The following is a 13,916-nucleotide window of genomic DNA, read 5'->3' as shown; positions in this document are numbered from 1 at the left end:
TGTAATATACACAGGTAATGCCACAAGTAGGTCTACCTGTACTGATAACCTTCATGGAAACTATGGAAGGAATTCCCATAGCAAACAAATTCTAGGTAGTTGACCTTTTAATGGTGTTGTTTCTTGGTTTAAAGTTTTACTTTCTCATTAAAGGTAGAAAGGCTAAAGGGTAAAACTTTAAAAAAAAAAAAAAAAAGGTAACATTTATTATTTTGGTTAGAAATGATTTGAGAATAAGCCTGTCCTATAAAGCAGAATTTTAAACTTTCCCTCACATAACCCACAAAAGCAATACATTTTGCATGATGACCCAACACATACACATTAAGGGAAAAAAAAAACCAAAAAAAAACTTCACCAAACAGTACTTCCCCTTACTCTCTGGGTACTCTTGATGTTTTTAGTTCTATTCCATTTTATCATAAAAGCTGGTCATGATTCCCTAACTTGATTTTACAAACCTAAATTTATAAGCCAGAAATAGGTCATAACTTTAAGTAAAAACAAAAAAACCCAAAAACACCCAAAACGGACACTGAAGAGTTTAGAGAGAATGACCAAAACCAACAATTTCCCCTAAATACTATTAGTACCACTGGGGTTAGGAAAAACTAAGTCCTTCCATACAGACGTTATGAACGATGTCAAGTAATAAAAAAAAAATTTGAAATCTGAATTTTTTTTTTATCATTGGAACATGTAAGCATTAGGTGACTTAAAACTTCTGCAGTATTTCTATTCTGCATATTTAAGACATCAATTCTCCTCTGATGAGTTGGATAGAAATAACCCATTTTACATTATTTGAATGAACCACATAATTTGATAAAATGAAAGTGTTCCTTTCCTATTCGCAGAATTTTGCATTAAATAAAAAAAATACTATTTTTCAAATTCATAATACCCTCAATCTAGGAAGCAAGCCACTTTAAGGATAAAATTAAAGATACTATTGGTCAGAGTACATGTTGGTTTCTACTCCAGGCAACTCTACAATACACCACAAATTTTAATGCACATTTTTTGGACTAAATTTCATCCACGAGAATGTATCCTACAGAAAGCATTCATGTAAGTACACAAAGATCATTCCATACAAATGTTAATTCCTGCATTGTTTTAAGAAGCAACTGAAAAGAACTTAAATATTTATCAATGAGGAATAGGGTAAATAAAAAGTATAGCCATTAAAAAAAGGCTACATTACTAATAGGAAAAGGTGTCTAAAACACATTTTTAAGTGAAAAAAGTTTCTGAAAGGCATTTTCTCTGGATTTCCCTCTTGCCTATGATACCCTTTCTCCTCCAACAGATCTGCCTTCTGCTTGCCTCTTAAATTTCAGTGTTTCCCATATTTCCTTATCCCAGAGAGAGATCTCATCCAATTTTTTTTTTTAATATATGTTCATAATGCTGAAACCCCTATCTATAGGCTGCACAACCTCTGGATCTATGTACCCAAATACCTTTCTGAATATCTTTATTTGACTGTCCCAAAGATATCTCATATTCCCCAATTCCAAAACTGAAATCAACCTGTACTTAAAGAACAGAAACTACTTGTTCCTATACAACGTTCTGAATTCTTAAAAATTTTTTTTTTTTTTCAATGTTTATTTATTTTTGGGACAGAGAGAGACAGAGCATGAACCGGGGAGGGGCAGAGAGAGAGGGAGACACAGAATCGGAAGCAGGCTCCAGGCTCTGAGCCATCAGCCCAGAGCCTGACGCGGGGCTCAAACTCACGGACCGCGAGATCGTGACCTGGCTGAAGTCGGACGCTCAACCGACTGCGCCACCCAGGCGCCCCTATAACGTTCTGAATTCTAAGTCCAGAAATCTGAGTGATAGCCCTGACTGCTCCCTACTTTTCCATTCCCCCTCCCACAAATTAAATCTTCAATATATTTGAAGATTTCACATCCTGTGACCTATGGGGTCTCATTTCAGGTTCTCCTTATTTTTGGCCAAGATTACTACAGTCCACTTGATATTCCTATCTTATCCATGGCTAAGATACTATCTCTTTACTCCATCTAGACAGAACTACCCCCCTGGTTCCTCCACTGGCACTATGTCACAAGTCATTTCTTCTAATTTCCTATTCTTACCTGTTTAGAGAACTCATTTACTACACCTTCAAAACCCATTCAGGCATGAAGTTTCCTGTGAAGTGAGATCATCAATACTTATCAAGTTATGATGTCATAGGTACTTATGAGAGGTGCTATTCATACACTATCTAATTTAACCTCAACCTTCCATTTTACACAGGAGAAAACAGGCTCAGAGAGGTCAAATAATCTGCTCAAGGTTTCAAAGTATGGAAAGTAGGACTAACATTAAAGCCAGTGTTTTCATTAGGTTAGGCTGCCTTTCTGAATCAATTAATCCCTCTTTATATCTATCTCTTTTATTACATTCAACAAAGTAAATCAAAAAATTTTCCCCATGTTTTTCTCCTCTAGCAGCCTATTAACCAATGTTTCTCAATCTTAGCTTTGTGTTAAGTTTTCCTTTCTTTAATAGAACAGGTGGATCTAAAGACCTGTATTTTTAAAAGTTTCAAAAACGATGCTGATTGTTAGCAAAGGTTGAGAACCAGTGAATTAAATTACCAAAGGATAAGAATGTTGCCGGACTTTATAACTTTTGGGGTGATATAAATGTCTGCAAACTTCACTGAACTGATACAGGTAAAGCAATGAAATTTGTACTTTTTCTTATAAAAAGCCTTCCCTAACTTACAATGGTTTGAGTGTACAAACATTTCTTAAAGTTCTGCCATACACATTTCCCTGAGTATCACAAAGAAATGTCACCCTCAAGATTTAAAAAACAGAGTTAAACAAACAAAAAAAACGTTTTCAACATAAAATTTTCAACACTTAAAAATGACACTTGGAAAATTTCCTTAAAGGATCAAATTTAAGTTACTGCAATAATCCTCGAAACAGATATTAACATATAACATAAATGTTACAGAATTCTTGGAAAAAATAAAATCCTGTCTGAATAATCAGTTTCAGTTGCAGTTGAATGTTAAGAAATTAATATGTAAACAGCAACAATAACCTTTTCTCTACTTCCAGAAACCAAGGTCACTGGCAATCTGATTAAAATCTGTACCTTTTAGTTAGGTGTAACACTTGGCACTTGTTTCAAGTAAACTTCTGAACCCTAAGGAGACAGAAACCTAGCACCTGCTGGCTCATTAGGATATAGAGGAAGGAGTCTGAACTATGAAAGAAATGATAACCACAGGCAAAAATTAATGAATATTCATTCATTTGGGCTCCTAATAGAAGATTTGAATTTGATACTTGAAACTCTTGGTATGATTTTTAAGAAATAAATATGCCATTAAAAATATTTGGCATAAAAAGTTAACTTAATGTAGGTTTATTACTCTATAAATGGCTACTAAAAACAAAGGCCTTAAGAAATGAACGCTTCAGATTTTGAGTGTCACTGTAGCAGAAGTGTTTGTTTTACCTACAAATTCTTGAGGTCAACATTTCTGCATCCAAACAATTCTTCATTTTGCCTCTTTAAACAACTGATCTCGTTAAGATATATGCAAATATTAAAGATCTTATTCCTAGAAGGCTTGCTTTGAAAAGTATCATTTAGGGGCACCTGGGTGGCTCCCAGTCCTATGAGCGACTGCCTTCAGCTCAGGTCATAACCTACCTCAAGGTTCAGGAGTTTGAGTCCCACAATGGGCTCACTGTGCTGTCAGCCTGTCAGCGCAGAGCCTGCTTCAGATCCTCTGTCCCCCTCCCACTTGTGTTCTCTCAAAAACAAACATTAAAAAAAAAAGTATCATTTAAAGTTAGTATTGAAAGAATAAGATGTGAATTGGGAATGATGTCCTCTATTACCTAAACATGCAATTGTTAAACTTAACATAAAAATTCAATGTTAGCAACATAGGATTTTCACATGTTGTTAAACTTGTCAGGTATTTACTTCTCATGTTTTTGCTTCTCATGTAAAATGGGGTCTCCACTTCTATCCTATTTTCTATTTAGGAAATTGGAAGCTCTTGCTACTTGTAAATCATCACATCATAGGCAAACCGGAGCATCTGACCGACCATTTCCTTTCCAATTCTTAGGTCTCTGTTTTTCCTTATTGACTGTGCTTGCTTAATACCTCTAATACCAAATCCAATAGTAGTGGTGATAGCAGGCATTAGTATTCCCCCTAAATTAAGATACTGATCTTTGGTTTGAGGTTACATACATTTTGTCGTATTACAGAATTATCCAATTAAGTTGCTTTGTTAAAAAATTTTTAAAAAGGAGTTTCCAAATGCCTTTTCTGTATTTATGGAGAGAAGTACATAATTTTTCCTTAGATCTATTAAGGTAACAAAAATACCAGTATTTATTCATAATTGTTTTCAGGCTCTTCAATTGTCAGGGAAGCCCAGTTTGTTTTCTGCTACAGGAAAAGGTATGTTTCAAAGTAATCAAATAAGCATTGTTAGATTATGTGCTCGATTACACACATGTCAAACAAATATTCAACTTATTTAATCCAATTTACTCCTTACTTTCACTTTTACAAGTAGGCCTCAAAACAAACTGAAATTTTCTCGTAAGTATGAAACATTCAAATTAGTAGTATAAGTCCTTTCAGGTTTCATCTAGGCTCTTTTCTTATTCAACTCCTCCTCAAGCAATCTCATCCACCTAAGGCTTTAATTTCCATATCCTAGGACTCCTTGTTTATTCCTACAGCCCAGCCCTCAAACTTGAGCTCCAGACCAGCCAGGCCAACTCTCTACAAGTTCTCTCCTCTTGAATTCCTCAACTCAAACTAAGCTTAACAAGAGAACTCAAGCTTGTCTTTCTCAAACCTGGTCCTCTTCCAGAGCTCTGTAACTTAGTAACTAAGTGGGTGGAGGGGCCATCCCCTAAGTAGGAAACGTAAGAGCCACGCTTGACAAAGCTCCTCACCCTCCTCTACCTTCTAAAGAAGGACCTTTATCTCATAAATCCCTCAATTCTAGAATATCTATCTGTACCTCCTTTCAGCTCCCCAGACACCCTTCTGGTTCTGGTCTAAAAGCTGCCATCATCATTTAAATGGTCTCTCCCTGACCGGTATTCAATCATGCCCAACCCAAGAAATCTCTTTAAAAGTCAATCTGATCACATGGATCTCCTACTTGTGATAAAGATTTTTTAAAGTATATATTATTTATTTTGGAGTGCCTGGGTGGCTCAGTAGGTTAAGTATCAGACTCTCAGTTTCAGCTCAGGTTATGATCTCACAGTTTCATGGGTTCAAGCCCCACATTGGGCTGCTCTGGCAGCTTGGAGACTGCTTAGGTCTCTCAAATAAATAAACTTTAAAAAGAATATTTATTTTGGGAAAGCACAAGCATGCACATGAGAGCCTGAGTAGGGGGAGGGTGGGGGAGAGAATTCCAAGCAGGCTCTGCACCCCCAGCATGGAGTCTGAAACAAGGCTCGAACTCATAAACTGTATCATGACCTGGGCAAAATCAAGAGTTAGTGGTTTAACCTTCTGAGCCACCCAAGTACCCTGTGATAAAGATTAAAAAAAAAAAAAAAATCTTTAATAAAGTCTATATAAGCCATTCCCATCTTTCCAGTCACCACCTTCTCCTCCCTTCCCCTATCGTTTCTAATGCTCCACACCAGGCCTTCTTTCAGTTTCGAAAGGCAAATAACATTCTTTTATGCCACAGGGCCTTTGCACCTGTGGTACCATCACCTAAAACATTCCCACACATCCTTCAATTCTTAGAAAATTTACCTGAGGCATTGATCCCTCATCTAACACCTTTCCCCAAGTCCTCCTACATGTATTTCTTTCAGAGCATAAGAACTGCAGTATAGTTTGTAATAAAACACAATTTTAAAGATGACTGTGCAAACTGTACCCCATGAAAAACACACTGACAACCTGAAATGTATGATTTTTAAAAACCCATTTGCTGCTTTCCAGAATAGTGAAGTTAATCTTATAGTTCTTTTCATAGATAAAAATAAGTCAGTGTCATGCTCCTGAGCAGCACTGTCCAACTAAAATATAGTATGAGCCACATATTTTTCTAGTAGCCTATTAAAAAAAGCATATGAAATTAATTATAATATACTTTGCTTAACCCAAAGTGCCCAAAATATTATTTTAACATGTATTCAGTCTAAACTATGTATCTTAACATTAGTTTTGAGATTTTTTTTTTTTTTACACTTAGAGTACATCTACTTTGGACTAGTTTTATTAAAAGTGCCACATGTGGCCAGTGGTTACTATACTGAACATAGTTCCAGAATATTGTATTTCTTTCACTTAAATAGCTAACAGAATCAGTTAAGAGCACATTATTAAGCAATTTTAATCTCATATCAAACAAGGACACATCTCCCATTTAAACCCTTCAAAAAATGTTTAAATTATGCAAATATTCCATACTGCTGAAAAGCCTAAATCCAAAATAAAAATCTAGGTAAACACTTTAAAACTGCATATTTACTGATCATTTGAGGAGATTAAAGGAAGACAGGTACTCTCAGCCACTGCTTGAAGGACTGATTTTATTACAACCTCTTGAAAAGCAATTGGTTTCCCTTTGATTTAGTAACTACACTTCTAGGACTCAATCCTATGGAAATAACCCAAAACAAAGTCCAAGATTACAAACCTGTTCACCAAGATACAATAGGATTCATACATACATGTGTGTAGGACACTCGAACTCACAGGGGGGAAAAAAATGAATGTAATCCAAAATGTTTAGTTATCTCTTTGTTGTGTGATGACTAATATTTTAATACATATTATTCCTTTTAACATGTTTACTGAGTGCTGCTCTGTGCCAGGCATTAATAACAGATGGGTCCCTGCCATCGAGGGGCATACCAGTTTTCTTTACACTTTTCTACAGTTTCCAAATATTCTATAATAAACATTTTCCTTTCATAACTTTAATAACCAGAAAAATATAATATGGAGTGGATGCTGATTTGGGCAAATCAGCTGTAAAGGGACATTGAGCCACCTGGAGAAGAATTTGAATATAGCCTCATATAGTAGCTTAGATGAAAATTTTCTGAAATGGTAAGGGAAGTTTAATTAATGCAAAACAACCTACAAAGTAGTCTGTGCAATAAGACTCTGTTTTGGTATAAAGTGCATGTTTATATATGTAAAAAATAGGTGGAAAGATATGCATTAAATTGTTAACAGTGGGGATTTCTGAGTAGTAGGAGTGGTTTTTTTTTTTTTTTTTGCTTGCCAATTTTCTACAATGCCCCTGTAACAAATGACTACTTTAAAAAATTAAATAGATACATACCCACTACTTACTGAGCATTTACGACATACAAAACTGTGCTAGATTCTATAAGGGGTAGAAGTGAGTAAAAGGAGTCGCAATCGTAAAGAAAATTACACTTAATTAGGGGGAACATAAGAAACAAAATGCAAGCCAGAATATAAACAGCAAAGTAAAATGTAGTTATGAGGAATCTAAGAAAAGATCTTACCTGATTGGGAAGAGGAAGAAAGAATGGTGAAAACAAGAAAAAGCTTCATGGAGACAGAATTTGAAATGAAAGGGTTTTAACTGATCCGATCCAAGTAACAGTGGGCACTAAAAATAAAGTATGGGGCAAGTATCAAAGAACAGGAAGTCATATAATAGAGTTTGGTTAGAATGTAGGATATATGAAGGAAGTAGGCAGTATGCTGGAAAAGTAGGCTGTGGAGGGCCTTGAATTTTCAGAAGGGAGTATCTCTAGAAGTATTTTTGAATTTAGCAATGGTGAAATTACTATAGGTTCCAATTCCAGAGACTGACTGTATCACTGTAACCACCTCCTAATGGAATCTTCCTGCTTCCACTCCTGAACTCCTATAGTCTATTTTCTGTACAGCAGCCAGCCAGATCCTCCCCCCCAACCCCAGCCAGATCCTTTTAAAACATAGATTATGTCACATCTCTACTCATAAGCCCTGCAGTGGCTTCCCATCTCACACAGTAAAAAGCCAAAGTCATTAGAATTTCTACAAAGCCCTGCAACACTGCTCTCTCACCCTCTAACTCTCTGATCACATATACTACTATTCCCCTTGCAATTCTTTGAATATTCCAGGCATACTTCTGCTTCTACCACTCTTCCCCTTATTCTCCTCACCTCCTTCAGGTCTTAAGCTTTCTCTGACCCTATCCTATATAGAACAGCAAGCTCCAACAACCTCTCCCTCCTAGCTCTAAGTCAAAAAGTCTGAACTCCCGTATCCCTCCAAATGGACGTTTTTCTCTAGGATACTTATCTGCCATTTTTTTTTTTATCCCCCTACATCTACACAAATGTGTGTATACACACACACAAATGAAGTTCAATGAGGGTTGTTTTTCTTAGTTGATTTTAGTATCCTTAGCACCTAGAACAGGGCTTCACATGTTGCCATAAGAATGAAATGAAGAGAATATCATGGTGTTAGGTATTTAGTTGAAATGGTTTATGGCATATTTTAAGTATTTACATAAGTGGAACCTACACTGTAGTCTAGTTAACCAGTTTATTTTCCCCTGGGAACTATTCACCAAAAACAGTGCTTATAAGTTTTGAGCACACAGCTGAGCTTTAATTTATTAGCAATTTATCTCTGCAAGGTTTATTGAAGTATTATTTGAAATAAGGATGGTGGTGGTTGAAGAAGAAAGACTATAAACCTATGTTCCTTTTTTCATTTCTCCCGAACTAATGAGCAATGGCTCCCCACCTCTGCTTCCTCCCCAGTGTATCGTTTCTGACTTTTTCCTTTTCCTAGGGAAGGGGTCTAATCCAGACCTATGAGCCCCCACCCCAGGGTAAGGTCAGCAATAAAACTAGGAGTGTGATACAGGGCTGTGCAGCTGGTTGGCAGCAAAAAGAGGAGAGCCCAGGCAAGGGAGGTTACTGCAGAAGAAACTCGGGAGGGGAACAATTTCTTGACTTAAATATTTTCAAGTTAGAACTTCCTTATATTTTAAAAGGAAGTCAAAACAAAGTAACATTCAACCTAATTCCCTACCTTCGTTTTAAATATATAATGCTGGAAGAGTGATACTTTTAAAATGAAAAACCTGACCTTTTATAATTTCAAGCATAGTTTAGAAAAAAATATAATGATCAAGTACCCATTACCTAGCTGTGTTAAATCTTTTACCAAATCTGCTTCAGATTTATTTTAAAGACAGTAAAGCTACGGTTGAAAAACCACAGGCCCTTCCTAGATCCTTTATCCCTCTTCAGTTCTTCAGAGGTAACTTTAATTCTCATTTGGTATTTATCATTCCGATGTTTATACTTTTGTTATAGATCTCATGATTCCCAAAAAATATGTTGTATACTTCTACATATTTTAAAAACTATATTAAGACTATAGGAGTATGATAAGCAAAACTATCATATCCTGGCTCGGTTACCAGCTGTCTGACCTTAGGTAAGCTGCTTAACATTTGTGCCTGTTTCTTCTCTGAAAAATGGAGATAATACCACCTGAGTTTGTAGGGTTGTTAGGAGGATCAAATGAGTTAATATATTCTATATAAATCACTAAGACAAGTATCTCACTCATAGCAAATAGTGTACATCAGAGTTAGCAGTTATATAAAGTTGCAAAATGACCTGTGATTGTATTATAGACACACACTGTGAAAACACTATCAAATTGATTATATATATATATATATATATATATATATATATATATAATCACCCATGTAATGCCAGGTATTTTTACGAATTGTGTAAAAACTATAAATACTTATGAAGCTCAGGCTGGAAAGGTTCACTAGCCTAACCACTAAGAAAAAAAGTCCTTATTTTTTAACTTACAAATTGTAGATAACATTAACAGTATAAACATTTAATTTATGACGGTTTAAAAATACCTACTTAATGGCCTCCTTTTATGAGTTTTGGGGGACAGGGTCAGGAGAGAAGGGGTAATTCCTCAATGAGATGCTATTCCAAGACTTTAGACTCTTAATGGAAGCACTTTAGATTTCACACAAAAATAAAACATTTGGTACTCAAATTTCACTTGCTTTCTGAACTTTTAATTATAAGTAAAATAAGTTAAAAATTTAAATGATACTTTATGATAGGATTTATCTAGATGACAAAATTTTCATACGGACAGCTGGATTCTGCAAAATTTATCCATGCAATTAAGGACACTGTATCCAATTATGGACACATTTGATATAGGGTTATTTTTATAATAATCTCTAGGTCAAAATCAGAAAACAAAAACAAATGCCCCACATCTTATGTGAATTCTAGTTAATTTCTTACAAGAGCTTTCTAAAGGTTGTGAAATATATTAATTGATCAAGTGTAGATATATCTAATTAGTATATAGTGGAATTCGATCTAATGAACATTTACTAGGTATCATTTACTGGGCTAAAGGTTTTATACAAGATCTTTTAATCCATGTGCAACATCTTCATGCACAAAATTTACAAGACCACAAATACTCTGCATAAACACATACTTCTGCGAAGTTAAAAATGACTACTACAAAAGTCAACAATTAAGCTGGCAAAGCATATAAAATGTAGATAAACTGTGCAAATTATATCAACGGAACAGTGCTGACATATTTGTTTCCCCTAGTTTGGCATATATTTCAATGTTTAAAAGGTTCACTGAGAGTAACAATTAAATGTAAACATTAAGGATGAAACGTCTCCCCCTCCTATCCCCAAAGAAAAAAAAAACCCGAAATCAAAAACCCAATTTGGAGTGGGAGAAATACTCCGTGGAAGCTAGTGAAGAGGAAAGACTAAAGTTCAAAAGTTTTACTTTTCTCCTAGTGAGAACTTTGAAACGGAACCAGTGCTTTTATTTGTCCCCCTTCTCATACCCCCACTAAAATATTTACAAGTATGAGTCCCTTCCTCAACCCCAGAAGCTTCAGTGAGAAACAAAGCTATAACTCGCATTAACCAGTAAGAAAAATCTAGCCATTCTCAGTAACTTCCTAATGGAGAAAAGACCCTACTACCGTCCACCCTATAGTCTTGTCCTCTGCCCAAGCAAGACACTGCACCTGCCAAATCGAGAGTTTAAAGAATAATGGTCTAACTTTGCGAACGCGATCTGGGGAGGAAACGCAGATTATTTGAGCAGTGCAAGAAAGGAGCAAAAAAGATCCTTTCAGGAAAGGATTCATGGGCTTTGGGGCTTTCCTCTGCCAGTTGGAGGATTCAAAATCCGCTTGCTTCAGAGACCTTCGGAAGCAGCCACACTCCGGTCGCAGCCGGCCTCGGGCCTGGGAGAAGCAGGCAGTGTTTACACCTGTCACGAGGAAGGGGGAGGGAAAAAGAGGAAGCCCCAGCAAAGCCCCAAACTTCTCGACAGCTCCAGAGAGGGAGCGGCCGGCCGGAGCTGTGGGCAGGTGGAAGCGGAGGCGCAGAGCGACCCGGCAGCGGCCGGAGAGGTGGGAACAGCTCACACTTCCCCGGCCGGTGCCCGGGTTGGCGGGGAGGGATCCTTGAGCTTTGGGCGCCGCCGCCGCCGGCGTCCCCGCACCCGCCGCGGAAGAGGGCAAAGCCCAAGTCCGGAGCCCGCAGGCCCGCAGAGCCGGCACCGTCCCCGTACCCGCAGTTCCCGGCCCCGCGGCAGACAGGTGCTCCCGGCCCGGGCAAGGGTCCGGCCGGTGGGCCGGGCCAGGTCCCCGCACCCTGTTCCCCCCGCACGGCTGGAGAAGCGAAGCGGTGGCGCTTACCTGGCTCGTTCGGGGCGGCCGCGATGGGCATGGCTCAGGGGCCCGGGGAGGAACTGGCTCCCCGGGGAAGGACCGGCTAGTCCGACACGGAGCTGGTGAGAGCGGAAGGCAGACTGCTCACAGCCCCGTCAGCGAAGCAGCGCCATGGACGCCCACCCGGAGTTTCAGCGCTGTCGCGGGACCCCCATCCCATTACCCTCCGCCCTCTTCCGCCGCCGCCGCCGCCTCCACCTCCTCCTCCGCCGAGACCCCCCGCCCACTCCACACACTCTCCCATCATGCAGCGGGGAACCGCTGCTACCGACACGTCACTTCCGGGCGCAGGTGGCTAGGTCGGGGCCGGGCGCTGTTGGGTGCAGGGAGGTAGGGGGAAGGGGGGGAGGACACTCCAGGGGAATTAGTGTCACAGAACGCTTACCCCTGCGCAGGCGCGGTCACGCTAAGCGCCGGCCGCCATTTTGGGTGAGGGCAAGCTGCCCTTTTCCTTTACTTCCTTGCGAGTCATCGAGCTGTCGCGGGGAAAGACGTCCTCCTGCGTTCCGCCTCCCTCTGAAACAGCGCTCCCGGCGAGGGACAGGTGCTCCTCAGTCGGTTAACTATAACGTTCAGTCAGGACCGAGTTAAGTCTCTTGCTCTCTAAAAACTGCAATACAGAACCATTATCTTCTCTACCAAAAGCCTATTTGGAGAGCCCTTATCAGCTTGCCCTTTTCGCCCCGGAAAACGACTTTTTCATTCAGTCTAAGTCCCTTCCTCTTTTTAATTTAAACTGACAAGAGGAAGCTGGTAGTTAACAACAAAGAAGAGATTGTTGTATATAAAAATCAACCTTAACAGGATGGAAACCGGGAAAGCACCCGCTGAAGACTGACAAATCGGCTTTGAGACCAATAACAAAAAAAGTGGGAATTTTGGTAACAGATGGAGACGGTGGTAATTTTTCATACCTGCTGCGGGAGAATATCCAATGAAGCAAAAGAAATAAAATCAATTTATGCATTTCTCTAGCAGGGGTCATAATGGATTCTTTTTCTATCATCAGTGTTGAGCAGTTGATTATTTGCATTTTTATAACCTTTTCCTCTCTTATCATAAATCTCTCTTAGAACACCGACCACTGTGGCTTCAAGGATTATTGTTATCGTTCGAGATGATGATCCCGGGGAAGCTACCCTGCAAATCATGAGCCCTGCTGAATGCCCATTCTACTCACTTTTGCCAAACCTGCACCGGTAATTTGAGTAATTTAAAATAGTCCAAAAACAGTAAAACTCAGCAGCTACGCAAAGAAACAGGATGGAAAACACTCCCTCAGCCACAGAGAAGTGTCCACCCCCTTGAGTGGAGAAATTATACAAATCGGGGGGAAGATAAGGACAAAAGCAGTTCATCACGGTTTATCCCGCCTCTGCAATATTCTAGACAAATTAACTTGAAGCGCTAAAATAGACCCGCATTTGTCTTTTTACAGCTCAATTGCCGTAAAAAAAATACGGAGACTGCATCACTTTAAATTGGAGTACCAATTGTTTTGTGGTGGTACTGGATTTTTTTGTTATTGCTCAGTCACTAAAGAAAAATCTATATGGCTTGTCAAATTCCTATTGTATTTCGCCCCCTGCTGGTGTAGCTTGCGTGCAAGCTTGAAAAAAAATGTATGTATAGGTCACTATAAATGTTTATTGACCAAGAAAGAAAAATATGTGTGTGTGTGTGTGTGTGTGTGTGTGTGTATAGAGATTGGAATTTGATTTTAGATGAACACGTTTTAGTTTGATAGCTCTACTAAACGAATATTGGAATAAGAAGAGCATATGACAAAATCCTAAAGCAGACCCTACACTAATAAAATGTTTAAATTCATTTCAATTTAAACATCAAAACGTTAAAAAGAAAACACTGCTTGGGAAAAATATCTCCCTGCTCCATACATAACATATGATTACAAAGTGATTATGTTTGTCAGGTAAACGCAGAAGCCAGTTCTGTTCACTTAAGTACAATTTAGAAATCAGTGTCCAACTTTGAATATGGAAATTGAGTAGCTACTTGGTCAGCTGACTTGTGAGTGCAATCAACCAACTTGTAGTCTCACACAGGATTCTGAAGACAGTACTCCAAAGCCTGTGAAAACGTACCACAGGACA

General features: G+C 38.6%; 1 protein-coding gene across 5 annotated transcripts in view; it reads right to left on the bottom strand.

Moving 5' to 3' along the window:
• The window catches only part of AFTPH (aftiphilin), a 67,152-nt gene extending 55,062 nt beyond the window's left edge, over positions 1-12,090 (bottom strand). For 2 of the 5 annotated variants that reach the window (XM_043603508.1, XM_043603512.1), the window contains exon 1: positions 11,770-12,029. The gene's annotated coding sequence lies outside the window, so the exon portion shown is untranslated. Of the gene's footprint in view, positions 1-11,769 lie in introns of all 5 variants that reach the window. The other 3 variants (XM_043603510.1, XM_043603511.1, XM_043603509.1) reach the window with 3 other exon arrangements.
• Between the last annotated feature and the right edge of the window lie 1,826 nt (positions 12,091-13,916).

This window comes from Prionailurus bengalensis, chromosome A3 (assembly GCF_016509475.1).
Source record: "Prionailurus bengalensis isolate Pbe53 chromosome A3, Fcat_Pben_1.1_paternal_pri, whole genome shotgun sequence".
Taxonomy (NCBI): domain Eukaryota; kingdom Metazoa; phylum Chordata; class Mammalia; order Carnivora; family Felidae; genus Prionailurus; species Prionailurus bengalensis.
Note: the sequence above shows the minus strand (reverse complement) of the source record. Positions and strands in the feature narration are given on the sequence as shown.